The following is an 18,730-nucleotide window of genomic DNA, read 5'->3' as shown; positions in this document are numbered from 1 at the left end:
TTAGTTTATTTTTTTGTTGTTTCAGTTCTGTAATTTTTCCCTCTTACATTGTATTTTAATTTTTAGTGTTATTATTTGTATTTCTAGTTCTTTTTGATTCTTTATCAAATATATTTTATCATTCTTTATTGTTGTATGTCCCATTCACATAACTGTAAGCTTATCTTTCATTTCTTTAAACATGACAATCATAGGTATTTTATAATTTGTACCTGAAAATTATAATATCTGAAGACTTTGAAGGTCTTTTTCTGCTGGTTTTTGCTCATAGTACTTTGTTTTCCTGTGTTTGGGAAACATTTGAGGCTTATGATCCTTTAAAAACTACTTTTGCTTCTTCCAGTTGCCTGGGAAATATTAATCAACATCACTTCACACTTATTAAAAGTTTTAGGTTTCAACGTAACATAAATGTAGGCTGCCAAACTGCTTGAGGTCAAGGTGGTGTTTCCAGATGTTTGCTAATATTTTCCCCTTCATCTCCGTCCCATATTTTGTGCTAGCTGACTTCTCTTGCAGTCCCACTTGGGTGTGGCAGAGAAGATTATTTCTGGATCACTGTTATGTATACTTTAGCTTTATGAAGTAAAGACTTTATAGTATTAGGTTGGTACAAAAGTCATCACTGACCTAATAGATTACATACCTTAGATAGGCTTTGGATACTTTTTCCCCTAGACCTTGAGAGTTCTCCAAAATGCAGCCCAACTTATCAGGCCCAGTAAATGCCCTTAAGCATTTTTTGTTTGTTTCTCTGGATCTCTGCCTTTGATTTCTTTTTTCAACCTGAGAATTCCTTGCTTTTCTGCAACTCTTCAGTTTATTTAAGGTCATTAATAATTATTCAGGATTGTTGTTTCTCCAGTAGATGTCTATTCAGGTTCCTAATCCACAATATTACTAGAAATGAATGTCATAAATAGATTTCTAAATTATTTTAAACTCTGTAATTCTACCATTCTATGTTTTCATTTGGATTATTTTTTTCTATCATACTTGCCTAAACTAGGCAAGAGGAAAATTGAAGTCAGTTTGACAAGCAAAATGAAAGTTTTTGAAGTATTTAATAGAACTATCTAAACATTCCACTATTCCTAGTGACATTTTACTCAACTTTCTGACTTTGCATCTCATACTCTTGCTGAATATTTTCTGAATATACACTGTATAAATTACTTGATATGTCTCCTTTTTAAGACTCTTGCTAATTAATTACACTAAATTTTTTGACTGTATTTATCTTTCTCTTAATGATCTTATAAGGTGACTACTCATGATATATTCTGACCTGATCTCATTTGTAAGACCATACAACTTCCAAGGGTCTATTTTTACGTCTTTTTCAGTCTTTCCTCTAATTACCGTATCTCCTAAAATTTGCTTGTAATAGATATGACTTTAAAATCCTCATAACTTCTTTCTCCATGGAATCATAGACTGATTGATTCACTCAATTACTGTTGACTGGGGAATTTAAAAGCACAAGTCTATGTTTGTAGAACCACTAAATTATGTGAGACAGGTATTCTTTTAGGCATTAAGACTGATCGATTCAGCTGTGTTCCAGTGGATACTTTGCATAAAAAACCAAAATAGCAGAAATTTGAACTTTGAAGAACATTTCACCTAAATACTATAATCACATCCAATGCTAGCCATATATCAGTAATGATCAGCAAGTACATTGTTCGGTTAAGGAAACTTGGTCCAGGGGAAACATTCAGATGTCCTCAAAGTATATCAATATTAACACCCTGCTCAAAACAGAAAGTAAAAGAAATGATTTACAAGATATTTGTATAAATATCTATTCCATGCCATCCTTGATTTAAATGCCATATTCATTCATTGGGGAAAAAAAAAAGTTCCTTAATATTGTCTTTTTGTGCTCTGCTTTCAGGAATAAGGATTAACACACCTACTCTAGCAAGAGGCATGTTTTTTCCGTATCAGAATCAACGATCTTCTATGCCTTAGGAAGTCAGGATTCTTTCATATCTTCCTGAAAAAGCTCTAAAGGGGTAGGATTGCTAATTTGTGGAGGTCCTTGCAGACACCCGTCAAATTCCAGAATAAAATGTCTCCTTGTAGACCATGAGGCAGGAGGAAATGAGGGAAGTCAGACAGATACCTAAGACCAAAATTTTGACCTTTCATAGTTACTTTTCTTGATCTTTTGTAACTTAATAATCTACCAACAAAACGGGAAAAAAGAGAATTGGCCACTGGAATCATGTGCCCAAAGGTAAACAGAAAAACAGTAGTTAGTCAGCAGGGCTGTAGGCATCTGAACTGGTCTGTTAGTACAGAACTGGTTCATCTCAAAGGCCTAACCTGCCAAGGAAAATATTATTTAAAGAAAGAATTTAAAATACAATCTGAGGTTAGAGTGGAAGCTAGACCACAGAAAACTGTTAGCTTTGTTAGACCAAAGAAACTGAGTATCCGGGGGCAACAGAGATGGGGCTGAGTAAATATATGATTTGGCTCATCCTGCATCGTAGGATTCAGAAGTCCCTATGAAGTTGATGCTCAGCAAACCAGCCTAATTAAATACTTTAAATCTGCTTTCGAAGTCAACCTGTTTGAGTAGATCTGCTCCTTGCCTGAAAACCACCCATTTTCTTCAGTTTGCTTTTTTCCCTGGTACCCAGTGACCAAACTCTGCCCTTACAGATTGAGTCAACCATTTTCAAGACTTTTGCAGTTTTCCAGTATTCTGTGTTCATGTTTCTGACACAGGGTCCATAAATATCACTGTTAAGACAAAACATCAGCTTCTTAATTACAGGAAGAATACACACCAAAAAAATGCTTATATTTCCCATGCATTCAAATATAAAAGTATGCCAGAAAATATCAGGACATATATTTGATGAAACAGCTACTTTGAGAATAACATTCATATTAAATAGCAATGCGTTGTTATTTATTTTCTTTCCTAATGGAAATCAAGCTGAAAAGAATTATGCTTTGGTAGGATTTTCAGCATTTTCATCTTGATGTTTAATAGTAGAAAGCCAGTTTCCAAGGAGTTTAAAAAATACCTTTATTATAAATACTTCATTTCTTAGATTAAAGCTCTACTTACTTTTTCTTGCATTTGCATTCTTACTGACAATAGAGTTGAAGAAGTAATATATGCCTAGTATGAGACATTAATCCTCATGTAACGGAGATCCATGAAGATAAAATTTATCTTGATAAAGCTCACAGCCTCATCTTCCAGATTTTTGAACTGTTTACTGCAACCACATGCATCTCTCTGCCCTCTTAGGATTTCCATAACGGTTTGTGATAAATGGGAAGCTGAATGGGAGCCTCCTTCCAAAATTGTGTTTGTAAAACACTGGGGAATCTTAATTCCTAAAGAATAATTATAGAAATTCAAATTGTATTCTTCCTTGCACTCATTTTCTGATGTTTCTCATAAGACTCTTTGCGTAAGAGACCTATGATTCTTACACTAGCTTTTGAAATGTCATTTTAAGTTTCTACTCTATTTGTAAACTTAGGTATAGAAGTTTCCTAGGACTGTTGTAACAAACTATTACAATGTGGTGGCTGAAGACAACAGAAATGTATTGTCCCACAGCTTTAGAGGCCAGAAATCCAAAATCAAAATGTTGACAAAGTTGTTTCATTCTGGAAGCTCTGAGGGAGAATCTGTTCTGTGTCTCTCTCTTAGTTTCTGGTGGTTGCTGGCAATGTTTGGTGTGCCTTGGTTTTTGGGTGAATCACTTTCAATTTCTGTCTGTGTCTTTATGTTGCCTTCTCTCTGAGTGTCAATGTCTAAATTTCTCTCTTCTTATAAGGACAACAGTCATTGGATTAGGATCTACCTGAATGCAATATGAATGTGTCTTACCTTAACTACATCTGCAAAGACTCAATTTCCTAAGGTCACATTCTAAAGTTCCTAATGGATGTGAATTTTGGGAGGATACTATTCAAGTCAGTTTACCAGACAAAACCAATCTCACTTTCAGAAACAAAGGATTAAGAAGAGAATTCAGACAGTTAGAAGAAAACTCATGACTAAACACCAATCTCTTGCCCTGTATTCAGAAGCTGCCTCACTCTGAAGGACTTTTGGAGTTTGTCTTCTGTTCTACTTTCAAATGCAAACATCTACCCAAACACTCTTTTCAAATCACTTCAATTCTTTATTCTCTCCTCATTTTTTTAAACATTTCTCCCTCTGTTTTAGGAGTTACTAAATCCATAACTCTCCTTCACCCAATCTCCCAAAATGACAACAAAGAAAACCATTTTATAGCTCTTCTCTATAGCATGTGATAAAAGCTAGAGGAACTTCAATGCAAATGGGGTGCTTGCCATTTCATGACATTGATTTTATACACATATACGTGTATTTGTTTGTTTTCCTCCTTTGGCACTTTTAAACTTATTTTATTCATGGAATAAATTTTGGAGCAAAATCTTCAAGGATCATGCCAGCAAAAAGCCAGCCAAATTTAAGATGAAGATTGCATCAGGCTATATTTTAACACACCTGTGAATTGTCCGACACAGCTCCCAGAAGCATAAAATACTCTTCGTCAGGAAAAATAAGTTATTTTATTATACATTTGGTGTAACTAGTCATAGTCAAAGACTTTTCAACACAAACTGAAATCAGCAAGCAATTTTATTTTAGTTTTCTGTTGTCTCCATATACCAAGTTAGTTTCTTTCTTACCTGTGGTCCCTTTGTTCATCTGTAGATGTATTAACCCTGTAACTCATATCCACAGGAGACATTCTATAGCACTTCACTCACATAGACACCAACAATACACCACTGCAGCATCCTCTCTGTAACAATTATTTTCTGAATCACTTATTTAAAAGGGTTTGCACTAGTGAAGCCAACTTTCCCGTGGCTATTATATGATGCATGTTTTAGAACATTTGCTTTCTGGCTAACAATAGAGCTTAAAAGAGGTAAATGGATTCTTTTTAGAATAATTGATACTGATTTTTCTTTTTATATCTCATCTCTAGCCCTGCAATTTATTTCTTCTTTCCCAGCATTGAAACAACTTCCAGCACTCACATTTACGTATTTTTATACACAACACCATTTGGTAATCAAGTATTCTAAGAAGATAGTTTACTGAAGCATAAATGGCTATATAAATACAAATCTGTGACCTGTAACATTCAATTTCAAATCTTTTATTCAGAAATAATGTCCTAACAGGTAACTCAAGATTGAATTGTGTGCATTCAGAAATGTCAGACATGTAAAGTGAATCTAAGAAGGTTCATTATAAGGGAAAATAACAGCTTAAGTATCTTTTAAAATAAATCTTTATTCCTAAATTTGGTCTTTAGAATTATTTTATTATTATCATCATTATATTGAGATAGGGTCTCATTCTGCCACCCAGGCTGGAGTTCGGTGGTGAGATCTCAGCTCACTTAAACCTCCTCCTCCTGGGCTCAAGCAATCCTCCTACCTTCAGCCTCTTGAGTAGTGTGCACCACCAAGCCCAGCTAATTTTTTGTGCTTTTGGTAAAAACGGGGTTTCATCTTGTTTCCCAGGCTGGTCTTGTACTTTTGAGCTGAAGTGATCAGCACATCTCAATCTTCCAAAGTGATGGAATTACAGGTGTGAGTCACTGTGCCCAACCAATTCTTTTTTAATTGATACATAATTGTACATGGATGTGGGGTACATGGTAATGTTTCTATATATACAATAAACAGTGGTATAAACTGAAAATAAAATCCTAAGCCTCGACCAACTAAATGGACCCCCCTTGGCCAAGAGGATCCCAGAAAAAACCTAAAACCTGAATTCTTAGCCAGGATGGGAAGGGAAGTGGGATATACCTGGTTATGCTCCCCCCCCTTTTGGAGTTTAGGCACAACAACTGTTCAGCATGAATGTTAAAGTAGAGACCATAAAACCAAAAATAACAGAGTCTCTTAATTATAAGTAAGACCTAAGGCCATGCAAGACAAGGGTCAAGTCACAACTGCAGACCATCAATTTGGCTACGTAGCATCCTTTATCTTTTTAAAAATAATTGCAACTTTTATTTTAGATTCATTGTGTTAATTTGTTTATGATATTGGCCCCATGCAAAGGACATGATTTTCTTCTTTTTTATGGCTGTGTAGTATTCCATGGCGTATACGTACCATATTTTCTTTAGCCCATCCACTGCTGATGGGCACCTAGGTTGATTCCATGTCTCTGCTATTTTGCAAAGGACTATGATGAACATGAGTGGATGTGTCTTTTTGGTAGAATCATATATTTGCCTTTGGGTATGTAACCAGCAATGGGATTGCTGGTACAAATGGTAGTCCTGTTTTACGCTTGTGAAAGGAAATTAAATCTTGGGACCCCAAACTCATTAAGCCAAAGCGAAAAGTAAAGCTGGGAACTCGGTCACACATCATTGCCTCCCCCTTTCAGTTCCTAAATAAGATGGGTACAAGATGAAAAGCTACATGCCTCCTCCATATTTTTCCCACATGGAAATTCCTACTCAGGTGCAAGATCTTTACCCTGTTTCTATTAATGTTTCACTATGGCAATGTAAATTGATAGCTTATATTTACAAGTACAGTCACCCTCAGTGCCCGCCAGACACAAATGCATATCCGATTGAACCCCTGCCCCATTTTTCTATGTTATGTAAAAATGCAGATTCCCTGCATTTTTCATCTGTCCCATTTGTGCCATCTTTTATAAACAATGCAGATTCATTGAGCCAGACAAAGGCATGAATGACTATTTTTCCCTTTTCCCCTCTCACATGAAAATTGTGTATTTCTCCATACCCCACCTTTTCCCTTTAAATTTGGAGCCCTCAAAATCATCTTCAGAGAAAGGCATAGACCTATCTCTTGGGCATACATTCTTACCACTGGCAAATAAAACTCCTAAAATAATTGAGATGTTTCTTGTCATTTTTCTCAATTGACAAGTTCTTTGAGGAAGTCTTCAAACTGCTTTTCACAGTGACTGAACTAGTTTGTGTTTCCAGCAACATTGTACAGGTGTTCCCTTTTTTACCACAACCTCATCTGTATCTGTTGTTTTTTTACTTTTTAATAATTGTCATCCTGACTGCTGTGAGATGGTATCTCATTGTAGTTTTGATTTGCATGTCACTGATGATTAGTGATATTATTTTTCTCATGTTCATTGGCTGCATGTATGTCTTCTTTTGACAAATATCTGTTCATGACTTTTGCTTTTCAATGCTTTTTTTGTTTTGTTTTGATTTTTGCTTGTTGAATTGTTTAAGTTCCTTGTAGGCTGTGGATATTAGACCTATCTTTCACCATATACAAAAAAAAAAAAAAAACTAACTCAAGAAGGAGTAAAGATTTAAATATAAGACCTCAAACTATAAGAATCTTAGAAGAAAACCTAGGAAACCCCATGCTGGATACTGGCCTTCGGAAACAAAATTATTACCAAGTCCTTAAAAGCAATTGCAACAAAACAAAAATTGACAATTGGGACCTAAACAAATGAAAGAGCTCTTGCACAGCAAAATAAACTATCAACGGAGTAAACAGACAACTTTGGAAATGTAAGAAAATATTCACAAACTATGTATCCAACAAAGGTGTAATATCTAATATTCAGCATCCTTATCTTAATCTAAAACATTCCTTTCTGCTGGCTCCAAGTGTTAGAATCTTGCTCCTTTAACCTATTGCAAAGCTCCCACTTCAAGACATCCAGCCTTTTGAGGCCATTCCAACATGTACCTTCCACATATTGATTTTGGTCTTTTTCTATAACTCCTGCCTCCCTAAAATGTGTAAAACCAACTGTAGCCCAACCACCTTGGGACCACTTATTCAAGACTCTTTGGGGTTTCCCCAGGCCATAGTCACTCATACTGGCTTGGAAGAAGCCTCTTTAAAATATTTCAGAGTTTGGGGTTTCCATTAACAGTGGTCAGATCAAGATAACTGGCATATCCATCATCTCAAACATTTATCATTTTGTTTTAGGAACATTGAATATCCTCTCTTCTAGCTACTTGAAAACGTTTATCTTTAGATTTCAAAAAAATAGTTTTTTACATTAGAGCAAACAGTAGAATGTTAAAGAAAAAAACATTAGGCATGCATTCTGAAATTAACAAAATGTTTTCCATGTCAATTTATTTAATCTTGCTTGGGGGTCTAAAGAAATACAGGCTTAAATTAACTGAACATACAGCCCATACAAGCATATGTAGGGTCGAGTTGTCATTAAATCATGAGGTTTATATTTTGTGGTCCTTTGGCCCTGTTGCAAGTACAGAGTATCCTCATACCATCCCTCCTTACTTTCATAATGCCCAGGATGTTGAGAACACTAGACTTGGCACATTTCTATTTTCTACCACCAAAATAAAGGTTAGCTGCCCATCGCCATAAACCCCTCTTTGCTTTAAAGAAATTGATAGTTCAATTTTTAATACAAAGTTTATAAACCAAGATTATTCAACACATTTCACATAACATGTAAGTATTTTTAGAGGTTTTCAAAGCCTCAATTGACTCCAAAATTATTGTGTCCTGTGAAAATCCCAGGCGGCAAGGTATGGCTAGCAGCAAGATGCTCCAAGACAAGGAGTCTTAGGAAGTGCCTCTGTACTGGATGTGTGAAGGAGGGCTTGCATGTTTGTCATACGTATTATTTCCATATGTTCTTAGGTCAAATGCAAACAATTCACCCACCTCCAGAATATTCTTTCATATATCTGTAATAGAAACTATGCAACTCATCCACTTACCAAACCCCTTGCCTCCTCAGACTGTGGACTAAGGACGAAAACAAATACTTTCAAAAGTAAATGTCTCACTAGGTGTTAGGGAGTGAGCATTATATGGTTTATGGGTCAGGATTAGGCATATTTTTAAATGCCAGCAATTCATGATTCGTACCATTTATAAGGTAGAGGGAAAGAACTGCAAATCAAAGAAACTAACATTGCTCTGCACAATAAAGTAAAATACAATTTTTATTGTGAGAGTTGTTATCTAAAAGGTTGGTGTGGGGATTAACTGAGATAATATAAGCAAAATGCACTCAGCCCAAAAGTGTTCAATAAGACAATTACTATCACCAAAAAACAGTTACTGCTACGTAATTGGAAAAATAAAGGAGCATGTGACTGACACATTCCAAAAGAGATAAATCAGACTATGTGCACCCTGCATACTTCTAGAGAAACTGGGAAACCAAAGCAAGTCTATAAAGACCCTTTTACTTGTCCAATGTATATTAATGGTAAATTCCTAGCAATGAAAATGTAGGGTCAAAAGAAGCATGCATCTTCTAATCACTTTTAAAAGATACTGCTGAAGTGTTCTCCAAAGAAATTATACCAATTTTCACTGCCAATGGAATGCATAAATGTACCTGAAACCCCACATTGTAAATATATTTATAATTACTTTATATATGCATTGTATTAAGTATAATTATATTGCAATTAAGCTATATCGTATATAGCATGTCTTATTTATATTAAATGTTATAACTATAAATATTGTTATGATTTTTGCCAATATAATGGGTACAGAGTTACCTTGTTATGATTTGAATTTTTTAATTGTATTTGAGGGAGCTCATTTTCTCATCAGCTGTCTGTTCAAGTTTGGTAGAACGATTACAACATTCCCCTCCCCACTTGAAACAAAGAGGCCTAGAGAGAGGAAGAGGATACATTTGGGGTAGCCAGGGCTTGTGATTAGGCAACTATATCTTTCCTTGCTGGAAAGGAGAGACCCCTCTTGCCATTTTGATTGTGTTGAAGACAAAAGAGGTGATTGGGATGCCGCTCCCTGCCTGCGTGGCTGCTGGACCATAGCCTGTCCCCTTTGGTGGAAAAGGCAGCGATAACACCTGGCTGGCCCTCCACCACTGCAGGCAGCTTCTGGAATTAACCAAGTCAAGCCTGTTCGAATGGTCATAATAACAATAAATTAAGTTTAGTTACTAAAAGTGATTTTTAAAATTATAAAATTAGACTGAAATATCGTGTGGTGAAGAAATTTTGACAAAGCAAATGGACATTTAATTTTTGAAAATAAACATTTCTCATTCCTTAAGACTCCAATGTTTTGCCTATACATGAGTATATTTGCATATCTATATATGTATAAACATGTGAAATTGTGTTTCTATGCGTGTATCAGTGATATCCTAAATGAACAGGGCATCATTTTGTTCAATACAGCTCAGTTTCTTCGTTCATTCGAAAATCACCTTTATTATCGCATGCAGTTCTGTATTTGCTATTCTAACAGCACCCACAGCCTTCCTAGAAACATCTAATTGCTACCTCACTAGCACAAGTTTCAACCTAAAATCAAAAGCTCAAAACTTCCTTTGAAGCCTTGCTGAAAGTCAGACAGTACACACTGAATGTATATGTTTTAAAATTCTGGAATACTTTTATACCAATTGGGAAATATCTGCTGTTTGAATTTTCTGTCTGTCTTCTACATCCCACCCACAACAACCCTATGATTCCCCAGAACATTCTCATAATCCACCAAACAATGTGTTAATGCCTGCTCTCAGAACAAGGCCTTGTGATGCTATCGTTGGTGTGCATTCCAATTACTCGTATTGTTGAGCATTTTAAGTATCAGCCCTCTTTGACAGATTCTATACAGCATCATCTAGATCAAGCTTGCCCAACCCATGGCCATCGGGTCGCATGTGGCCAAGGATGGCTTTGAATGCAGCCCAGCACAAATCTGTAAACCTCCTTAAAACCTAATGCTACCTTTTTGTGATTAAAAAACAATCTCATCGGATAACATTAGTGTATTTTACGTGAGGCCCAAGACAATTCTTCTTCTTCCAATATTGCCCACAGAATTTAAAAGCTTAGACACCTCTGATTCTAGATTATTAGAAATAAGCATTCAGATGAATAAAGAGCCCTTCATGTTCTAGCTTACACTTCAAAACCAAAAGTTACTTCCAAGTTAAGAAGTTTATCAAAATCTCTCCTTCAAATAACTATCTACAGTTAAATAACTGTTTTAAGGTGTTACCATTCTGAAAGAAAACTGCTTTCACTGAAATGATCTTTAGCCAGTTTTGGTGTTCATTACAAAATTTACAGTGTTATTCATTCAAATATGGTAACTGAACCTTTAGGTTCCCATGGCAACTTGATCACTTCAGTAGAAAATTTTTCTTTTTTTAAAAAAACTTATAAGTACGCCTGTTCTGTAACAGTTGCATTTAGCTTATCATTTCAGTTATTTCCAACCTAGATATCCACCTTTGGGAATTCACATAATCTGATACATTCCAAGGTGGCTATTTATAAAAGCATGAGAAACATCATCCTAACATCATCAGGTACTGAGAAAATGATCTTGCATTATGTCTTTCTGAGGAGAAACATCATCTTTCTCTGCATAGCATAGAGAATAAAATACTTGATTCCTAAACTCAGATCCAATTTAATTGTTTACATTGAAGCCACCTGAAGTCCTCCTTAAAACAGAGTCCCAGGCTTCACTCCAATAATGGAATTGGAATATTCAAGAGTGGATGCAAGAAATCTGAATTTTAAGCAAGTATTCTGTATGATGCTCACACCCAGCCAGTCTAGAAAATTAATAACCTATTAATTAATAGATCATTCACAAAACTGGCATGATGGTTTTCAATGAACAACTTGGTTGACTAATTGAAAAATGTTACAATCAAATACAAATAGAAAAACCAGAATGTTGACAGGAAGGATTAGCATACAACAGTCATAAAATCTTACTGTCAGCACTGCAACATACTGATATTTTCTATTATATTCTGTTTCCTTTTTAAAACTTTGTTCATTACAAACCACTTGATTTCATTGCCTATTTAATAAATCTGACCCACAATTTCAAACACAATGACAAAAGGACATTTTTTAAACATGCATGGCTGACCCAGCCTACCTGATTCTTTAGAATCAATGTGATGCTTCAGCGGTATAGGTGTGCCTGAAAGATACACACAAAATAGTACTGTCATCAGACGGCAGGAGGTCAATCTATTGTTGAAATATTAGATAATAGTGTGAAATCACAACAAAATGAATTGGCTTCATGTTCCAAATAAAGATTTCCCTCTTATAAGGACCAGATTACCAGAATCCATGTAGCAACAAAGTCTCTTCTGTAATATGCTGGAGAATAGACACGGGCCACTTTAATATTTGGGGGTATCTCAATTCTATGTTTCCTATATTTCATCTTCTAATTGAATGCAATATAATAAATTAGATGATAACATCTAAGTAACTCATTCATTCATAGTTTTACTTTCTAAAATTATAAGCAGCTTATTTTGATTGGTGCTTAGAGTTTTCTCCAATGTTTGATTCAATCATTATAAATAATATTTTTAAATTATTTCCATAAATGATTAATCACATCTATTTATGAGAATAGGACTATATCCATTTTGTTTATCATTGAGTTTACAATGCTTGGAATTGTCATTGCTTATACAAGTGGTCCCTGATTTACAATGGTTCAACTTATGAATTGATTTTAGGATGGTGTAGAACTGTCACAATTTTGACATAGTACACAGTATTCAATAAACATGAGATATTAAACACTTTATTGTAAATAGGTTTGTGTTAAATGAGTTTGTCTAACTGTAGCTAATGTAAGCATCCTGAACATGTTTAAGGTAGGCTAGAGTATTGGCCCATTTTGACACTGCTATTAAAAACTGTCAGAGACTGGATAATTTCTAAAATAAAGAGATTTCATTATCTCATAGTTCAGCATGGTTAGGGAGAGAGATCTCAGGAAATTTTATGATCATGGTGGAGGGTAAAGGGGAAGTAAGGCACCCCTTTCCCAAGGTGACAGGAAGGAGAATAAATACGGGAGGAACTATCACTTATGAAACCATCAGATCTTGTGAGAACTCACTCATTATCACGAGAACAGCATGGGGGAAACTTATCCACATGATTCAATTACCTCTACCTTAACAAGCAAATGATGATAAGGAAGGCGCAACCTAAATGTTCGGTTATGTCTCTCCCTTGACACATGGGGATCATGGAGATTAAAATTCAAGATGGGATTTGGGGTAAGGATACAGCCAAATCATATCAGCTAGGCTAAACTATAATATTTGGTAGGTTATGTATATTAAACACATTTTCAACTTTCGATTTTTTCAACTTACTATGAGTTTATCACGACACACCTCTATCATAAGTCAAGGAGAACCTGTATTAGGCATTAATAAGTATTTGAGTAAATTGTACCTACAGATTTAATTGGTTTAATTCTAAGAAGTTAATCTAACCTCCGTTACATCTAAGTTCTTAGAGGGGACCCTGGCATTTTCATAATTGCAAAACATTAAGCATTTAATTGGATTGACTCTAGATAAATTGGCAGACAGGAAAAAGTACTGAAGTTAATAAGAGAGTCAGGTATAAAACATATGCAAATTCCATATCTTAATTTGTTGCTATATTGGGATAAATATAGACAATGAGATTAAATGATTTTATAGGCATGTTTAGATAAAAATTCAGAACAATATTTAGAAATATTTCCTTTGCAACATATATAATAGAGAATGAAGCAAAACGAAACAAGCAATTGATGATAAAGAAGAACAACCTAAATGTTCAATAATAGAAGATAGATTATGCACATTATGGCAAATTCTACTTAGTGTAACTTTATGTAGTTAATAATTGTAAAGGATGTGATAAAATGAAAAGGTATGATATCAAATTAAAGCCATGCTATTTTACAACTATGCTAAATAAAGCACCTGCTTAAGGAAGAAAAGCATGAAAATAATGGTTATGCTGGGATGAGGCGAGAGACTATGTATTTCTATAATTATTTGCAAATCATTATAAAATATTTGTTAATTATCATGTCAGCTTCCATTCCCCACTCCTGCAGGACCATGGACTTTCAAGCCAGGTGGCTTAGGCTGAACTGACCTTCTTCTAGTTCCAGAAAGAGGTCTTGCTTAAGTGTACAGCATATTCCATCCCTCTAGCCAGAGTTATTGGTTCAGGAATAAACATACTCACAATTATATCCTAAGAGTTAGTTTTTATAACCTTGCGCTTGGTACCAATTGCCTTAGTCTACTTTTTCCTGAAAAAAATATGTTAAAGCAAGAATTAAAGTGTTAACATTTTATTTGTGAGGTGTAAACCCTTGGCAGGAAAAGAAGAGAAAAAAAAAATGGAAAGTAAGCATAAGAAAATCAATGTGATTACCACACTACAACTTTGCAAAATGTAAGATATGCACAGGAGGTCACTGAGTAGGCCAGAGGAATGAGGACTATGCTGAGATGGACTTACTCTTGGCAACACTTCAATAGATTTGTGAGAGATTACAATTCAAGATGCAGTTGAGATTACAATTCAAGATGAGATTTGGGGTAAGGATACAGCCAAACCATATCAGCTAGGCTAAGCTATAATTTTTGTAGATTATGTGTATTAAATGAATTATTATATATTAAATGCACTTTCAACTTACAGTATTTTCAACTTACTATGGGTTTATCATGACATACCTCTATCATAAGTCAAGGAGCACCTGTATTAGGCATTAATCTTGGCATAGTCCTTATTGTGTCACTGCAGCAGCTCAAAAAGCAGTGGCCAGTCCAGTCATACAATCACCTCTGTAACTTGTCTTTGTTCTCCTTCCCCCCATCCATACTCCAACCGTTCTGGAATTCTGCCCTCCCCCCAAAGTATTTTTAACATATTAACATTTGTCTCACGTTTTCCTCTCAAATGGATCAGCCTAAGACAGATAAGTTTAAAGCTTTTCTCGATTTACCTTCTTTCCTCATTTCCTGCTATGTTGAATGGATGGGGACACGGAGAGAAGCTAAGTTACTATCAGCACAAAGATTCCTATGTATTTTTTTCTTGTCTGAGACATTTCGAAATTTATTGCATCTATAGTAAACATTGCTAGCCCTTGCTTGATTACAGTTTACTGTTTCCTGTTTTATGTTGTTGTGTTTTTTTGTACCTATTTGTTTAGAAAGAGTAAACTATGATCTGGCATGACTCTGCCATTTTTACCCAGAAGGGCCGCCTTGTAAATTTTTAAGCAGAGGATGAAATAATTAGCTTAAATCTGCAGCATATTCTATGCTTGTAGCTGGAGTTATTGATTTAGGAATATACATACTCACTCAGAACTCTTCTTGATAGATTATTTTTGCCCAGCATACAGGGAGAGGATACACTGGAGTGTACATAATCAGACAGCCCACTTTTCTATCAGACTTTCTCTTGTTAATTACATGAGCTCCCAATGTTTTAAGAATATCAACTTTTAGTTTTGTGGCAAACATGTATCACTGTATTCACTGAACTTACTTATTTTATGACATTCAAAAATTTTCCGATCTTATACAGTTAGATTTACTAATTTTTATGGGAATTTTTATTATTGCTTTTTACTTTTTTCATATTTCAGAATAAGTGTAACAGGCAGAACTCTGGTCCTCATGACCCTCCCTGTTTGGTTAGGTTATGTGGTGAAAGAAATTTTGCAGATGTGATAGAGTTACTAATTAGTTAACCTTAAAATAGATTATTTTGGATTATCTAGTTGGCCCCAACATAATTACATGAGCTCTAAAAAGCAGGGACATGTGGCAAAAAAAAAAAAAAAAAAAAAAAAAAAGCAAGCCAATGAAATTTAAAGCATGAAAAGGACTTGACTCACTGTTGATACCTTAAAGATGGAAATGGCAATGTAAAAAGCATGAGAAGGAAGTAAATTCTGACAACATCCTGAGTGAGCTTTCAAACAGATTCTTTCTCAGAGCCTCCAGTAATGAACACAGTTCTGCCAGCACCTTGATTTGGGCCTCATAAGACCATGCGCAGAGAAAACAGCCAAGCCACACGGTGCCTGGTCTTCTGATCCATGGAAACGATGAGCTAATTAATAGATATTATTTTAAGCCACTGTAGTAATTTGATACTACAAATTACTACAATAGAACACTCATACAATGAGTCAAAGTTGTATATAACCTAGGAAAATGGAGGGGCTGTAAATTAAAATTAAAAAGCCAGAAAAGACACCAGTACCCTGAGTCTTTCTTGTAGAATAATACTCTTCCCTTCAATTTAAAAGAAAATTTGATGAATTTTATACTAAATGATAAAAACTTATTGGCAGATTCTACTTAAGAAAGTCACACAGAGGTCAATGCAACATCATTCTTGAGAATGTTTTCTCTCATCATCAGATAAAAATCAAGCAAGTTTGCTGATGAGTTTTGTCTGAATTTTTTCTGGGTGAGGTTACAGCTATGGAATGAGGTATAGGAGAGAATAAAACCTTTTTTGATTATATGAAACTCATTTAAACATTATTGTCCCCAGAATTTGCCCATTTTTTATTAGGAGAATGATTAGTTTCCACTGCAATGGGAAACACTGCACAAAATTGCAAATGAACTTGTGCTTCAACCATAAAAAACTGTTACTGAAAACAACTAAGATTACACTGGGGCAATTGCTGTAAAAAAAAAAAGAAATTATATCTCTTTTGGGTGTGTTTTGCGATTAGTAACTATTTTCTAGTATCTTATCATAGTTTTATAGAACACCTTACAGACAAATACATAATTAATTATAATTGCTTTTGATTCTCCTTGAAGGCACAGCAAAAATCCTATTACGCCCCACAGTTAAAAGTTTAAGGGGTTAAAAACCCATACCCCTCTAAAAAATCCACAACAGGTGTTATGAATCTTTGGGGACATTACAAATTAAGTTCTTTACATTTAATAAAGACTTTAGTGAATAGCCTTAATTATTGGGCTAAGTGTCTTCAATTATTTTGTTTCATTTCAAATTTATTAGTTCGGAAGTAAAAAAGCTATCCGTTTTATACTCACCCATGACTTTTCTTGAAAAAGGAAAATTCTTTCCTGATTTCAGACTTTCTCTCATTCAATACTTAATAAACTTAGGGGGAAAGTTAATATTCTAATGATATCAAATTATTTAATTGTCATAATTATAAAATATGCTTCCACATTTAACTATTCTCTCATCTAACATAGCAGGTTACCTATTTGCAGAATTATTTCTAATGAAAATGTAAGAGGGTTGGCCTCACACTGACTAGAAGTTACCACCACAATGAATAATTTCCCTTCCTTATTAATTCATATAATCATTCAAAGAGTGAACTTCCTTTTATTTGTGAAGAATTTGCCTCTGAGGAGCTGATAGCTCTGTGCAGATGTAAATGTTACCGAATTTCAGATCAGCAGCCTGAGGGGAAAAAATGGTTTAGTTAACTCCATTTTAACCAGCAGTAAACCAAAACTAAATAGTTGAGGATATATGGGGAAGTAGGGGAACAGAGCTTCTACTATCAGAACAGTTTAAACAAAGAGCCTTAATTTTACCCTACACTGTCAGGTAATTGAGAGAAAATAGGACCCAACCTTACACTATGTTTTCCAGCTGGTCCCACAGACTAAATGCCCTTGATAATTGCTAATCCGTTTCCTGAGCGTCTCACGCTAAAATCACTTCCTCCTCTGGGACCTTAGAATGCTTTCCACCTGAACCATTTATTCAACAGATGCTGCTTTCTTCTGCCAGTTACATTTTACATGGTGATGTCTTTTCAGATCTACTAGACTGTATATAGAACTAAAGGGAACATGAGGAGATAACCAGGATTTTTTGAGGGGCTAGCGTGTTGCAGGGACTTTTAATATGTGAGACAACAAATTTCCAGAGTGCTAATAATCATAGAAAGTTAGAGCCAAGAGGCCTGATCACAGATGCCTGCTTTCTCCATGACTCTAAGTCCAAATACTTGGAAATTGCAGTATTTGTTAACACGCCTGCAAAGGGAAGGGTTTACACTACTATGCAATTATTTCTCTTTTATGTTTAGAGAAATTGTAGCCAGCATTTATTGAGCACTTCCTGTGGGCAGGCACTGTTCTGAAGTATTTCATGTGATTTGTTTTCTTTCCCTCCCACAACAACCATTTAAGTAGGGACTATTTTTGTTCCCATTTGAGGATGGGGGAACCTGAGGCGCAGCGAGCTTAGGTAACTTTTCCAAGGATACCTGTCTGGTAAGTGATTGAGCCAAAAGTTAAACCTGATCAGCTTGGGTCTATAGCCCTTGCATCTAACTCACCATGGGTTCCCACAGCAGTCCTTAGTAGAGAAAGGTTGTGGTATAAGGAGAAATCAAGTTTCTCAGATCTGTAAAGACCAGGTGGCTTCCACAGTGTCACCAGCAACTATGGGCCATCCCCTCCTCTTCCACCCTGTTGGGGTCCCCCACTCTCAGGAACTTGGAATTAAGAGGAGCTGACAATCTGACATAAGCTTCTGCTTTGCACACTTCACATCACAAAAGATTTTGCCTCCCTTGCCAAATAAAATGTCATCCATAGCGTGTATGCTTTCTTCTTGCCAACAGTCAGCTCACCAAAATGCTAAAACTGCCTAATATTATGTGGTTGTCAGGCTCAAAAATGGCCCAAATTATAGCTGCCTCCTGGTATTCACAAGTTTTTGTAATCCTTGTCCTCTGAGTGTGGGCTGGACTTTGTGACTCACTTCTAATGAATAGAATACTGCAGAAATAATAGGATCTCACTTGTGATATTAGGTTATAAAGAAATCAGTCATCTGTCTTAGGCTGGCTCCCTCCTCCCCTTCTCCTC

Source organism: Cebus imitator, unplaced genomic scaffold (genome assembly GCF_001604975.1).
Source record: "Cebus imitator isolate Cc_AM_T3 unplaced genomic scaffold, Cebus_imitator-1.0 Scaffold278, whole genome shotgun sequence".
Taxonomy (NCBI): domain Eukaryota; kingdom Metazoa; phylum Chordata; class Mammalia; order Primates; family Cebidae; genus Cebus; species Cebus imitator.
Note: the sequence above shows the minus strand (reverse complement) of the source record.